Source organism: Epinephelus fuscoguttatus, linkage group LG16, assembly GCF_011397635.1.
Source record: "Epinephelus fuscoguttatus linkage group LG16, E.fuscoguttatus.final_Chr_v1".
Classification (NCBI taxonomy): Eukaryota; Metazoa; Chordata; class Actinopteri; order Perciformes; family Serranidae; genus Epinephelus; species Epinephelus fuscoguttatus.
Window position 1 is genome coordinate 6,721,938 of NC_064767.1, and position 13,851 is coordinate 6,735,788.

The window sequence follows — 13,851 nt, forward strand, 5'->3', positions numbered from 1 at the left end:
ACATCCTGACTTAGGAGATATTATCTTCTACATACATGTCTCCTAACATTTTGTTCACTATCTCCTAACCTTATGCACACCCACTTCAGCACTGAGATATTATCTCCTATACAGGAGATGTTGCTTTTAAAGTCACATGATGTTGATCTTGTGTTTGAGGAGAGACTCCTTCAGTGTGAACAGGAAGTGCACAAAATTCTGTTAGAAGCACAGAAGGTCAGTTATAATTCATGAAGGTTCCTGCTGTCACATGAAAAACTGGAGACGCCTTCTTGTGAGTGTCTTTATTAGAGGCTGAGCACAGTGAAGTTTAGAGGACAACAACAGAGGACAACACAAGTCCACATGATGTCAGCTGTTGACAGCATGAAGGACTCTTTGTGTCTTCCCTCTGTCTCTCTGCATCCTGTGGACCTTCAGCACCCGAGTGTTTGTCTGGACCCAGATCTGTCCCTGTCCTGCTGACTGCATTTCTCAGTGAGACTCATGCAGACATTTTTCTCACAGACACAGAGATCAGAAAAACTGGAGGAAAACTTTGGAGGGAGAATGAAGAGAAATTAATATTTTACACAAAAATCATGAATAAAAACAAAGGAAAAAAAACAGTGGAGCAGAAAACGAGTCATCTGTGAAGTGTTTTCTTTAGCGCCACCCTCAGGACAAACTCACATCCTACACACATTCTCTGAACTACCATCAGTTGTGTGTGATCCTGTACAGACTGAACTATGTGTTCAGCAGTGAGAAAGTTTCTCTAACAGGAGGAGACTCTCCCTCCTACAGAGAACACAGAGACACTGAGGAACCAGACCAGAGCCTAAACCCAGGATAAAGAGGTTCAGTGAATGTGGTGTTGAAGGTGTGGAGGTGGATCAGTGTGTCAGAGGAGACTCTGAAGAAGGACAGAGTGCCAGCAGGACAGTCCACATACACTGCTACTCTACCAGAGACGGAGGAGGAGGAGGAGGAGGAGGAGGAGGAGGAGGAGGAGATGGATGTTTGTTTGTTATTGTGCCACACAGTGTAACCATCATCAGAGCAGATCAGACTCCAGGACTGATCATTCCATCCAAACACACAGTCAGTTCTGTTTCCTCTCCTCCTGATTCCTCTGTAACTCACTGAGATATAAACCCCTCCTCTCCACTCCACCTCCCAGTAACAGCGACCAGTCAGACCAGTTCTACACAGCAGCTGACTCGAGTGGTCAAATCTGTCTGGATGATCAGGATATGACTGATCCTCCTCCACACGTGTCACCTTCCTGTTGTTGTCAGACAGTTTGAGGTTTGTGTTCACTGTGTTTGTGTCGATTGTGAGTTCACAGGAATCTGATGGAGAGAAGAAGACACAATACAGCTGCAGTTATTCATCTATCATCACTCTGATGATGACATCAGAGATTTGAATGAGTGATGTCACAGTTTGAAGATCAAATTAAAAACACACTTACACTTCCTCAGACCTGGTCTCAACCATCGGACTCCACCAGGCTCCACCCTGAAAGGAGGAGGGGGGTCAGAGCAGCACTTCCTCTTTCACCATGGAAACATGGACATTACATCACTCTCATACACACAGCTTTGTTATTGTCTACACATGGACTGACATGTTCATCACTTATTATTAATCAGCTGATATTGTTTTAGTTCAGTGTACCTGAGCAGGTGGTGTTTCAACAGCTTACTGTGGGTTCATCACGACCACACAACACTTCACCATTACAGTCAGCTGATCCACTGTCAATATACAAGTATTGATTATTGGAGCTTTGAATCCACCTGTTTCACTCCTGATGAGTGACCTCCTTTGTTTGTGTCATCATGACTGTTGTCTGTCAGAAGTAAAGGAGACAGAACCTCTGATGGAGGAGGTCGGGGTGGATGGTTGGATGTACAAAGTGTCTGACTGACACTGCTGTTCACATCCTGTCTCCTAGCAACAGTCAGCACTGGTTTTTATTGTCTGTAATCTGGAGCTGAAAATATTACAGTAGTAGTAGTACAGTAGTTTCTGTGCTGAGTCCCACAACCAGTCGACTCTTATCAGCCAGGGAACTCTCTGTCAGTGCAAAACAAACTTGTCAACTTTGTCTGAGCTGACTCAACAAACCCTAAAGTCTCAGTCAGAGATAACAGACACCATGAAGGTGGTTGTCAACTGTCTGTTAACTCAGGCTTTCTTCTTCAGGCTCTGCACGTTTACATAAAACAAGTCAAATGATGCGTTCAGTGCATCAATTGACCTTTAAAATTGATCGATCACGTGCCGCCTACTTCCACCTTTGAAGAATCTTGAAAAGTGAAATGAAATGAATTTTACTGATTGAGCATTATCTGTGATAAATACCAATACCAATACTAAATACGAATTAATGTTCTAATCAGTGTTCTATCAGCTGTCATATACCAGCAGTGTAAAACAGACTTCAGCAAATCAGGACCAAACATAAAACCTAATCCACAGTGGTAACGTTATGGTGCTTTGACAGGATTCTATCATATTTCATATGACAGTAAACATCATCCTGATTAATAATATAGTGACCTGTTTGCTATCTGTGATTTTAAAGAAGCTTTTCTTAGAGCCAGCGTGGACAGATGGACCAGAGGACACAAATATATTCAGTAGTTCAGTGAGAGCAACAACAACCTTACAGATAAAATAAAACAATGTTCCTCAGATTTTCAGCATCACTGATGGACTCTAGGTTCCTGTGTTAAAATAAAGTGACGTGATAGATACAGTAAACACTACTGTAATCACACAGCTTCGTTTGGGGACATGTATGTAACGTTACAGCTCAACAAGTTGGATAAAGTGCATTTATAATGTTTTCCCTCAGCTAACAATCTGCATCGCTCATATATTCACATTGATTATAGAGTGATGCTTCTCAAAGGAGCAGTGAAATGTGCTTTTTAGCTGATTTGAAGCTGAAACTCGGAGCATAAACTCATCCCAAGCAGGTCAGGTTTGTAGCAGAGGTTACCATGGCAATCTAGCCAGGTTAAAAGAGCCATCTTTGTGGTACAGAAAACCCAACTCAACATGTCTGGCTAAGCCACTGATCTTGCTTCGTGGTACAGCCCTCTGCAGCATGACGATGTTGATGACTAACCAGCCCACCATGAACCTACAACATGTCAGGATACACCACTGTCCTATTCTCCAATGTTGAAACAAGACAACGCTCCAGAAACATTTCATCACCTTCCCTCCCTCTTTTTCGGCACATCCTGGCTACTGTTCCCTGACTACTTGTGTATGTACACAAGTCTGGACACAAACAGTTTGATGAGTCAGTGTTTATCAGCTCTGGTTGTTTGAGGTCAGCTTGGTGTGTCAGGGTCATATGAGCCAGGCTGACAGTGTGACAGACAGTTTCCAGCTCTACCTCCTCTATCAGACTGAGTGTCTGTGGCTGCAGCAGGCCTCTTCATACCTGAGAGTGTCCAGTCTCCAGTGTGGATCTTTCACTCCAGCCGACAGCAGCTTCACCCCTGAGTCTCCTGGATGATTGTAGCTCAGGTCCAGCTCTCTCAGATGGGAGGGGTTGGAGCTGAGAGCTGAGGCCAGAGAAACACAGCCTTCCTCTGTGATCAGACAGCCTGACAGACTGCAAACACACAAGACAACACACATCTCACATAATCTGAGGGTGGGCACCACAGTACTGCCATACTGTCGCCTACTGTGGGGTTACATCAACATTATTACTGACTTTTTTCTAGTCACAACCAAACACCCACTAATGTCCACCAACTATCTGACAACATCACTGATTCCTCTCTGATATTTCAAGTTCCAACAACAGAGAAAAAAACAACATAAAACATGTTGATGGAAAGAGACTGAAACACAAAACACAACTGGTTTGAAATCATATCAGCAGAGACAATCCTGTGATGGTTATGAGTTTATCAACTAATGTAAATCAGGATCTAAGTGGCCATCAGTTGAACATGTTGATGAATCCTGACCTGAGAGTTTCCAGTGTACAGTGTGAACTCTTCAGTCCATCAGACAGAAGCTTCACTCCTGAATCCTTCAGGTTGTTGTTACTCAGGTCCAGGTGTCTCAGACTGGAGGACTGGGAGCTGAGAACTGAGGACAGAGCTTCACAGCTTCTCTCTGAGAGGTTACAACCACTCAGTCTGAAGAGACAACAATCAACAGAGAGAAAAATATTTGTGTTAAAATGCAATCCTCTTTGATTAATGAGTCTGGACTGAAGTCAAATCTAAAGGACCAAAGATCTCAGTTAGTACTTCAGCTAACAGGACACTAACAGACCTGCATTATAACACTGAGTCAAGAAGAACACTTTAAATTTGTTCAGTAAAACTGAAATATCAACTTCATCCAGATGGTAACAAGTGAGGACCCACTAAATTTGGTGATCTACAGTATAATCTCTTCTGAGCACAGATTAAAATCCTTGCAGTTAATTATGATTAACTCATAAATAATGAGTCAATCCAAATAACATGATATGAAAGCATAATGGTCTTTTCTATATCAGCCAGAGTTAATATCTGTATGTAGTTCAGTAGGTGGGATTGAACCAGAAGAGTTTCTGAACTGTGAAGTTTCAAATCCTGATTGAACATTTGTCAGATTCAGAAATGCTGACATGAGAGAGAATGTTTAAACTGTATGGAGTTCAGAGAAATATCTGAAATCATTTCAGATGGTCTGCAGCTTGATCTGACCTGAGAGTTTCCAGTGTACAGTGTGAACTCTTCAGTCCATCAGACAGAAGGTTCACTCCTGAATCCTTCAGGTTGTTGTTACTCAGGTCCAGGTGTCTCAGACTGGAGGACTGGGAGCTGAGAACTGAGGACAGAGCTTCACAGCTTCTCTCTGAGAGGTTACAACCACTCAGTCTGAAGAGATGATATAATAAAGAAAAAGATAGTAAGTTGAAAAGACAACAGAGCATTTAAGTTATGATATATGAATCCAGCTGTCTCTGTACTTACAGAGCTTTGTTGGAGGCTTTGACCACTGGCAGCAGCCTCAGAAGAGCCTCCTCTGAAGCAGAGTATTTCTTCAGGTCAAATACATCCAGATCTTCTTCTGATGACAGTAAGATGAAGACCAGAGCTGACCACTGAGCAGGAGAGAGATTGTCTGTGGAGAAACGTCCTGAACTCAGGGACTGTTGGATCTCCTCCACTAGAGAACGATCATTCAGTTCATTCAGACAGTGGAACAGATTGATGCTTCTCTCAGCAGACAGATCCTCGTTGATCTTCTTCTTGATGTACTGGACTGTTTCCTGATTGGTCTGTGAGCTACTTCCTGCATGTGTCAGCAGACCTCGTAGGTGTTTCTGATTGGTCTGCAGTGAAAGACCCAGGAGGAAGCGGAGGAACAAGTCCAGGTGTCCATTTGGACTCTGTAAGGCCTTGTCCACAGCACTCTGGTGGAGATAGTTCAGATTCTGTTTGTCTCTGAAGACTTTAGACCTCGGGGATGTTGTTTGTTCTTCTTCCATCAGATTGACTCCAGAGTTGATGAAGGTCAGATGGACATGAAGAGCAGCCAGAAACTCCTGAACACTCAGATGGACAAAGCAGAACACCTTGTCCTGGTACAGTCCTCTCTCCTCTTTAAAGATCTGTGTGAACACTCCTGAGTACACTGAGGCTGCTCTGATATCGATGCCACACTCTGTCAGGTCTGATTCATAGAAGATCAGGTTGCCTTTCTGCAGCTCATCAAAGCCAGTTTTCCCAGAGACTCAATCATCTTCCTGCTCTCTGACTCCAGTGTGGATCTGTCTCAGCTCCTCCATCATACTTGATGTTCTTCACTTTGGTCTGACCACCAGGAAGGTGCTGTAAAACTCAGTCAGGGTGTTGGGCAGCTCTCCTCCCTCTCTGGTCTTCATCACATCCTCCAGAACTGTAGCAGTGATCCAGCAGAAGACTGGGATGTGGCACATGATGTGGAGGCTTCGTGATGTCTTGATGTGAGAGATGATTCTGCTGGCCTGCTCCTCAGCTCTGAATCTCTTCCTGAAATAATACTCCTTCTGTGGGTCAGTGAACCCTCTGACCTCTGTCACCATGTCAACACACTCAGGAGGGATCTGATTGGCTGCTGCAGGTCGTGTGGTTATCCAGAGGCGAGCAGAGGGAAGCAGTTTCCCCCTGATGAGGTTTGTCAGCAGCACATCCACTGAGGTGGACTCTGTAACATCAGTCAGGATCTCATTGTTGTGGAAGTCCAGAGGAAGTCGACACTCATCCAGACCCGTCAAAGATGAACACAACCTGGAACTCTTCAAACCTGCAGATTCCTGCTTCCTTGGTTTCAGTAAAGAAGTGATGAACAAGTTCCACCAAGCTGTACTTTTTCTCTTTCAGCACATTCAGCTCTCTGAAAGTGAATGGAAATGTCAACTGTATGTCCTGGTTGGCTTTGTCTTCAGCCCAGTCCAGAGTGAACTTCTGTGTTAAGACTGTTTTCCCAATGCCAGCCACTCCCTTTGTCATCACTGTTCTGATTGCTTTATCTCTTCCAGGTGAGGCTTTAAAGATGTCTTCTTGTCTGATTGTTGTTTCTGGTCTGTGTGGTTTCCTGGATGCTGTTTCAATCTGTCTGACCTCATGTTCATCATTGACCTCTGCAGTCCCTCCCTCTGTGATGTAGAGCTCTGTGTAGATCTGATTCAGAAGGGTTGGGTTTCCTGCTTTAGCGATCCCCTCAAACACACACTGGAACTTCTTCTGCAGGTTAGATTTCAGTTTATGCTGACAGACTGCAGCAAGATGTCCTGAATGAACACAACAAGGAACACCAATAAGACAAAAGAAACTATTTTAACATATAATTTACTCAAGAATGAGTATATGAATATATTTTGGTCCGTCTCTTGAGACATTAGTAAACGTCCCGTTTATCCATCATGTTAAATCTTTATAGAAATCCTCTTACTGCTCTGCAGACAGTCAGCCAGCTCCTCCTGCTTCATTCTCCTCAGGAAGTTCAGTGTGATCTTCAGAAATGCCTCTCTGCTCATCCTCCTCTGCTCTTCATCCTCACCATCCAACACCTCCTCATCCTCCCTCTGACTCTCTGAGCATTCTGGGTAATCTGAACTCAGAACCTTCTGGATCTTCTTCAGCTCTTCACAAAAGTGACGATGTTCTCCTCCAGCAGCTGGAACAGAATATTATATGAATGACACAATCAAACATCAGATCCATGTTGGACACACTGACAATCCACTGGTGTAAAAGTGCAGCATGGAGATGATTGTGAACAGAATAGATGTTAAAGTAGTTGTTGTACATGTACAGACCATAAATATGGAGTCCAGGTGTGTTTGATGCTGCTGGGCAGACTGACCACTGGGAACCTCTGAGCTCTCCTGGTCCACTCTGTGGAGGAATCATCAACAATGAGCTCACATGATGTTTGCGCCAGGAGACTGTAGAACTTATATGATTTACAAAAACACACACAGACCAGTTAGTTAAAGACGTGTTCTGTCATGATTGATCAGAATGAAAACCAGATGTAAACAACACTGTAAATGATGGACACCTGATTCTGTGTCTCATGACTGAGGATCAGAACAGTTAGTTCATCTGTTTCAATCAACAGTTTTATTTACTTACAGCAGGTCAGAAGAAGGGAGTCCATCTTTGAAGGTAATCCCAAGGTCTTTTGACAGATCACTCTTCATGGACACACAGCTGGGTACAGGGGACTTTTCTCTCTGCTGCTGGAAACTGATAGAAACACTGAAATTAACTGAACATACAAGATTTCTGTCTCTGATTTCACTGGTTTTATTTGGCACTGGAAGTTATTTTATTACAGTTGAAGCATGTGTTTGAAACATGTTTTTTACGGTGCTTGTTGGTTGCTTCTTCTCCCAACTAAGCAACATCAGCATTTTAAAAAAAGACGTCACAATGAGAAGTAATAACTTAAACCATTAGAGTCACATTACAGCAGTTTGACTTGGAGCCCAGGTACCAGTCAGAGTTCAGGTCAGACAAAGATAATGTTTCTTAGTTAGGTACCAATCACCTCCAGAAAGGACCCATGTCTTTCAGTATATGAGCCTTGGAATAAGAATCAACCAAACAAGGCACCAGCCGACAACAAAAAATAAAACACACACAAGAATGTGAAGTTCACCACAGTCTATTACACATTCAGTGCCCAATATAAAACCTACAGGTCAACCATCAACAAAATAAGTCTTTATCTCCATTCAAATCTCAGCAAGAGTCCACGTCTCAACATAAAATCTCTTCAGGTTTCCAAAAAAATCCACAAAACAATAACTCAGTTTTAGGCTTCACACAAATGTTGGCCGATGAAAACAAAACCGAGTGACGCTTGTTACGACTCAAGCTTAATGATTCTCTATAAACACCAGAATGACCTCCTGTAGTCCAGCCAGTGTGCTGCAGTCAGCTGCAGGGGATGGACATCCTTGGAGACGGGCAGTTGGATGGTGGATATACAGAGTTAATCTGGTTCTGTAGAACGAGTGAACTATGAACGATCTTTTCTTTCATTGCCAGGGACTGACAAGCTAACTGACTGTCTGTCTGAGGATGGACTGGACATCTTCTGCTGGTGAGTGAATATGCACCATTTTTGTTTGAAAACCCAGCATAGGTATTTTTTGAGTTGAGTAGTGGATGTGTGTGACGCAGGGCACCGACCACCACAATCTGATGTGCTATTAGGAATTTGGGAATTTTATACCCCTGCCAGGTGAAGACTTAATACTCTTGACTCTTCATCAAACTGCACTCTGCCACCAGACCTCTGCAGGTAGTCTCCAAAATTCTGTGGCCAGTGCACAGACCTCTGTAGCTAGGCCCCAAACATCTGACACTGGTCCACATACCTTTACAACTTGTTCACAGACCTCTGAAGCTTGAACACAGACCACTGAAAGTAGTCCCAAAACCCCCACAGCAAGTCCTCAGACCTCTGCATCTGATCCAGAACTGCTCCCCATACCACCACAGGTAGTCTCCAAAACTGTGGAACTAGTCCCCAGACTACTTCATCTATTCTCAAGACTTTTGCAGCTGGTCCTCAGTCTTGTGTCAGTCCCAACAAATCTGCAGCTATGTGAAAATATGACCTCCCGTGGTCGACTCTGAGGAGGAAGTAGCTGTGATTATGTTTGCACCATATAAACTGTTTACACTTAATGATTTACACACAAACACGCACACATAAAGACCTGTTAGTCAACGATATTGTGTTCTGTCATAATTGATCAGAATGAAAACCAGATGTAAACCACCCAACCCTAACCCTATGAATGATGGACACCTGATTCTGTGTCTCATGACTGAGGATCAGAACAGTTTTATTTACTTACAGCAGGTCAGAAGAAGGGAGTCCATCTTTGAAGGTAATCCCACAACCCATAGACCGATCACTCTTCATGGACACACAGCTGGGTACAGGGGACTTTTCTCTCTGCTGCTGGAAACTGATAGAAACACTGAAATTAACTGAACATACAAGATTTCTGTCTCTGATTTCACTGGTTTTATTTGGCACTGGAAGTTATTTTATTACAGTTAAAGCATGTGCTTGAAACACGTCTTGTTTATAATGCTTATTTAACCAACATTACAATGGGATACAATAACTAAACAACTAGAGTCACAGCTGATGTGATACTTGTTTGTATTTGGTGTGTGATTGTTTAAGCAGTGTGTTGTTAGTCTGATGTGTTCAGACTTTACACTGTTGACCTGCCACATCACTTCAAACTGAGGTTTGGTTTAGGCCACAGCACACCTGAGCAGACCTCCTCAACTAGTCCCCAGAGAGTTGGGGTTAGATTCAGAAGGAGAACTTAAATATCAGCAGTCGAAGACCAGTTATACTGGGAAGCTGTCAGCTTCATTTGACATTTAATGTCAGCTTACTGTGCAGCAGAGACTTTTTGTCCTTTAACATCGATGCCATGTTCATGTGACTGGTCGGTCTCAGGAGACACACAGCTGGGCTCAGGTTCAGGTCCAGGTGAGTCTGGTCTCTGATGGATCCTAGCACACAGAGAGGAAGACCAGCAGGGAGGGAAATTCAGTATTTAGTCTTCGGCCTCAGCAGCTGCTGGAGAAACTATCAGCTATCAACAGGAAAAGGATCAACACAGCAATGTTTAACTAGAACTGAATTTACTGAAGAAAATGTGTGTGAGTGCTGACAGCTGAAGATTATGGTTTAACAAGATGTAGTTATGGGTCAATGAATCTGCACATTATATTACCTAATAACAGTTAAATATACAAATGTCCAAAAACAGAGAAATATTATGCAACACAGTTTGTCAGACCCCAAGATGAAGTCTTCAAACTGTCCATAACCCAAAAAGATAGTCAGTTTAAATTTAATGCAAAATAGACAAAAAAAATCATCATCTTTCTTTAATCAGAGGATTTTTCTGGAGGTTCCTACAAAACAAAAGTCACCAACAAAGGTTAGGATATACAAGGTGACACTTTAACAAGGAACTCTCTGAAACTACTGACTCTTCATCAAACTGAGGTCTGTCACCAGACTTCTGCAGCTAAGCTACCAACATCTACCATAAGTCCCCAAACCTTTACAACTTGTTCCCAGAGCTCTGAAGCTTCCTCACAAACCTCTGACACTAGTCCCAAAACTCTGGAGCTGCTCCCCAGACCTCTGCAGCAGTCCCATCCTGTGGACTCTAGTAGAATCCTACAGGATGACAGCAGACTGACAGGAACACTGAGAGCAGCTGTAAACCTCACTGACCACCAGGGGGAGCTCACAATCCTAACCTCCACCCTGTGGACCTGCACACTGAGCCCTCCCACACTTCACTCACTCTGTCATGTGTTTAAATTCTCACTGTTAACACTGTGACACTGCTGAGTCCACAGGGTTAACATGAGGACTACAGTCGTTGCCATGGATACAGCATGTCATATGACAAACAGTTGAACCTGTGATTAATCTCAGAGTTTGTCTCCAACAGTTTTTGTATCAACAGTTTCTGCAACATGTGTTCAGTCTGCTGCTTCAGACAGTTTAACAGAGACACATCATGTAACGTTCACTATATATACAACACAAATACATACATACAAAGAATAAACTCTGAACACAGCTCATATTATTCTGACGTGAAACCGTCGGCTGATCGTCCTCACACTCACAGATGATCTCATTTGTTTCTGTTGGATTAAATAATAAAATAAAATAAAATATAAATAAAATAATTCAAGTGTCAGGGTCCAAACTGAAGTCCAGTATCACCTGTATGGGCTTTATACTATGTCTGGACATTTAAATAAACTTCTGTTCACACACTGTGGCTCTAACGGCACATTTACAGGTTTATAAGTCAGTGTTGAGGTGAGAGAGCAGAGAAACAGGAAACAGAGAGTTGATGAACATGTTGAAGGTGAAACAGGATCAAATGTGATGTGTTGAGTGTGATACCTTTTCATGTTGGTGATAACCTGCAGCCTCCTGATGAAGACAGTCAGACAGACAGACAGACAGACAGACAGGTTCATCATTAGACTATGAAGATAAACTTGTGGAGTTTTGTGGAGTCTGGATCAAAGACAGGAGGTGAACACATGAACCAACAGGGACACATTAGAGACTGGAATCAATCAAAGGTCCACTTACTCAGTTTCTTCTCGTGGACATCATCACTCTGCAGCTCTCTGCTGTCTGGACCAGGTCTGTGGATACAAAGAGTTTTCTGTTGTCCTCCGTCAGGATTCAGTCCTCTGTGTCTGCGGGCTGCTGTCACACTCAAACACTTTCATGAACCAACCTGCAGCGCTCAGTTCAAAGATCAGCTGCTCTGTCTTTATATGACTTTATATGATACATGTTATTGTTTAACCCACAGCAGCAACTCTGACACACAAATAAAGCTCCTCATCACTGACAACAGCAACACTCAAATCACTGATATTATTTTAGAAAAGAAGACATGGATTCACCTCCAGGGCTTGAAATGCGGCCAGCAGAAAGGTTTCATACTGTTTATTTGTTCCAGATAAAAACCATCAGCTGTTCTGGTCCATTTAAAACCCATGGACCAGACTGGGATCAGCTCCTGCTCAGCTCCTCTTTAATACAGAAAAGCCTGAAGAGAAAACTACAATAAAAACGTGGATAAACGGTTGGTTGTCAGTCAGTTCCCATTAAACAACGGTAAAATAGAAATTCTTCTTTTTTTTAAAGATATTTTTAAGGGCATTTTTAGCCTTTATTTGATAGGATAGTCAAGCGTGAAAGGGGGAGAGAGAGAGAGAGGGAGTGACATGCAGCAAAGGGCCACAGCCTGGAGTTGAACCCGGGCCGCTGCGGCAACAGCCTTGTACATGGGGCGCCTGTTCTACCACTAAACCACCGACGCCCCAAAAACTATTCTATAAAACGCCATCAAATCCAGACACTGGCTGCACAGACACTGTAACTTTACATTTTAACTCTAATATTTCTTTTCATAGAAAACATCCAACTTACCACAAGTTTTTGTGTTGATAAATAATTCAATAATTACAACAGTCCAATTTTACGACAGACTATACATAGCTTATGATGAATGCATTAAGTCTGATTGACTACTAAACATCACCATCAGTCACACAATATGTGTTCATAATCAGATGTTTCCATCAATCCATCAAACACAACTTGTGGTCAAATGAATACATTCTTTCAATTAATCTTTACACAATGGACAACACAATATAAAATACAGCTATCAATATGAACTAGTTCAGCCTTAATGTGTGCTTTATGCCTGTGTCATTTGTTGATACTTTAGTTATAGTATGTGCCAAAAAAGCAAGAAAGCAAATCTCAACATGAGTTGAATTCTTTTCTCAGATTTTACTAGAGAAAACAAACCCTGCTGCAGTCTGCTCTTTTTACACTGTTTGAGATGCCCTGTTAAAATACTGTCATAATGTTATTCTTGTGTACAGGGCTTTCTGTGCCCATCAGTTGATGTTGACATGTAATACCCACAAGAACCAATACAGAATGGCATCCAAAGTACAAATACTACAAATACTTAGAAACACCTTTTTTATTGTACTGGATCAAATTCTTCCATGTCATTCTTTCATGCTGGACCGCAGCAGCCACATATTAGCTTTAGGCCTAGTTTTGATTCCATCCTTAAGTCCAGCACTTTCCAAATGCTGAATACTCAGGCTCCTGTGCCATGGCCTCTTCCTCCACTTTTGGTCTGGTGTGACTGTCTAAAAAACATCCATTTTACAAACTCTCACACAACTCCTGTAATATAATCCAAGTCTCATTCATCTGGCCATATGCTCAGTATTTCCCAAACACATGCATTTTCATTCAAACATTACCATTTAAAACGTTTCTGCGGAAACAGTCCAGTATGCACCTGGGCAAGCAACACTGGAGGCATGCGGGGAAAACTGTCTTCACAAACTCAAGGTAACCCGGGGTGAGTAATTAATAAACACATTGTCATTTTGTGGTGAAAGTAATCCTTTAAGGCAAAAGAGAGAGACAAGAAACAAATTAGTCAAATGTAACTGCAGTAAACTGTACACACTCAGTTCAAGCTGCTGTACAATCTGCATATCAATTCTGTTTGCAATCTGTTTTCTGAACACAAATCATTACATATAGAAGAAACAAAGTTGTGTAAGAAACTGTACCTTTTACAGCTCCAAGACTACAGTGACCTGGATGAGTACTCTGCACAGTTTTCTGTTTGTCCACTGCAGCCAACTAGTGTACAGTAAATATGATTTTTTTTTGCTGCTTTCAAAATGTATAAACTGATATTAGTACTCCTTCTCG

General features: G+C 42.4%; 1 pseudogene; it reads right to left on the reverse strand.

The window, feature by feature from the left end:
* Nucleotides 1-206: 206 nt before the first annotated feature.
* LOC125903310 (NLR family CARD domain-containing protein 3-like) overlaps nt 207-13,851 on the reverse strand; it is a 33,385-nt pseudogene continuing 19,740 nt past the window's right edge.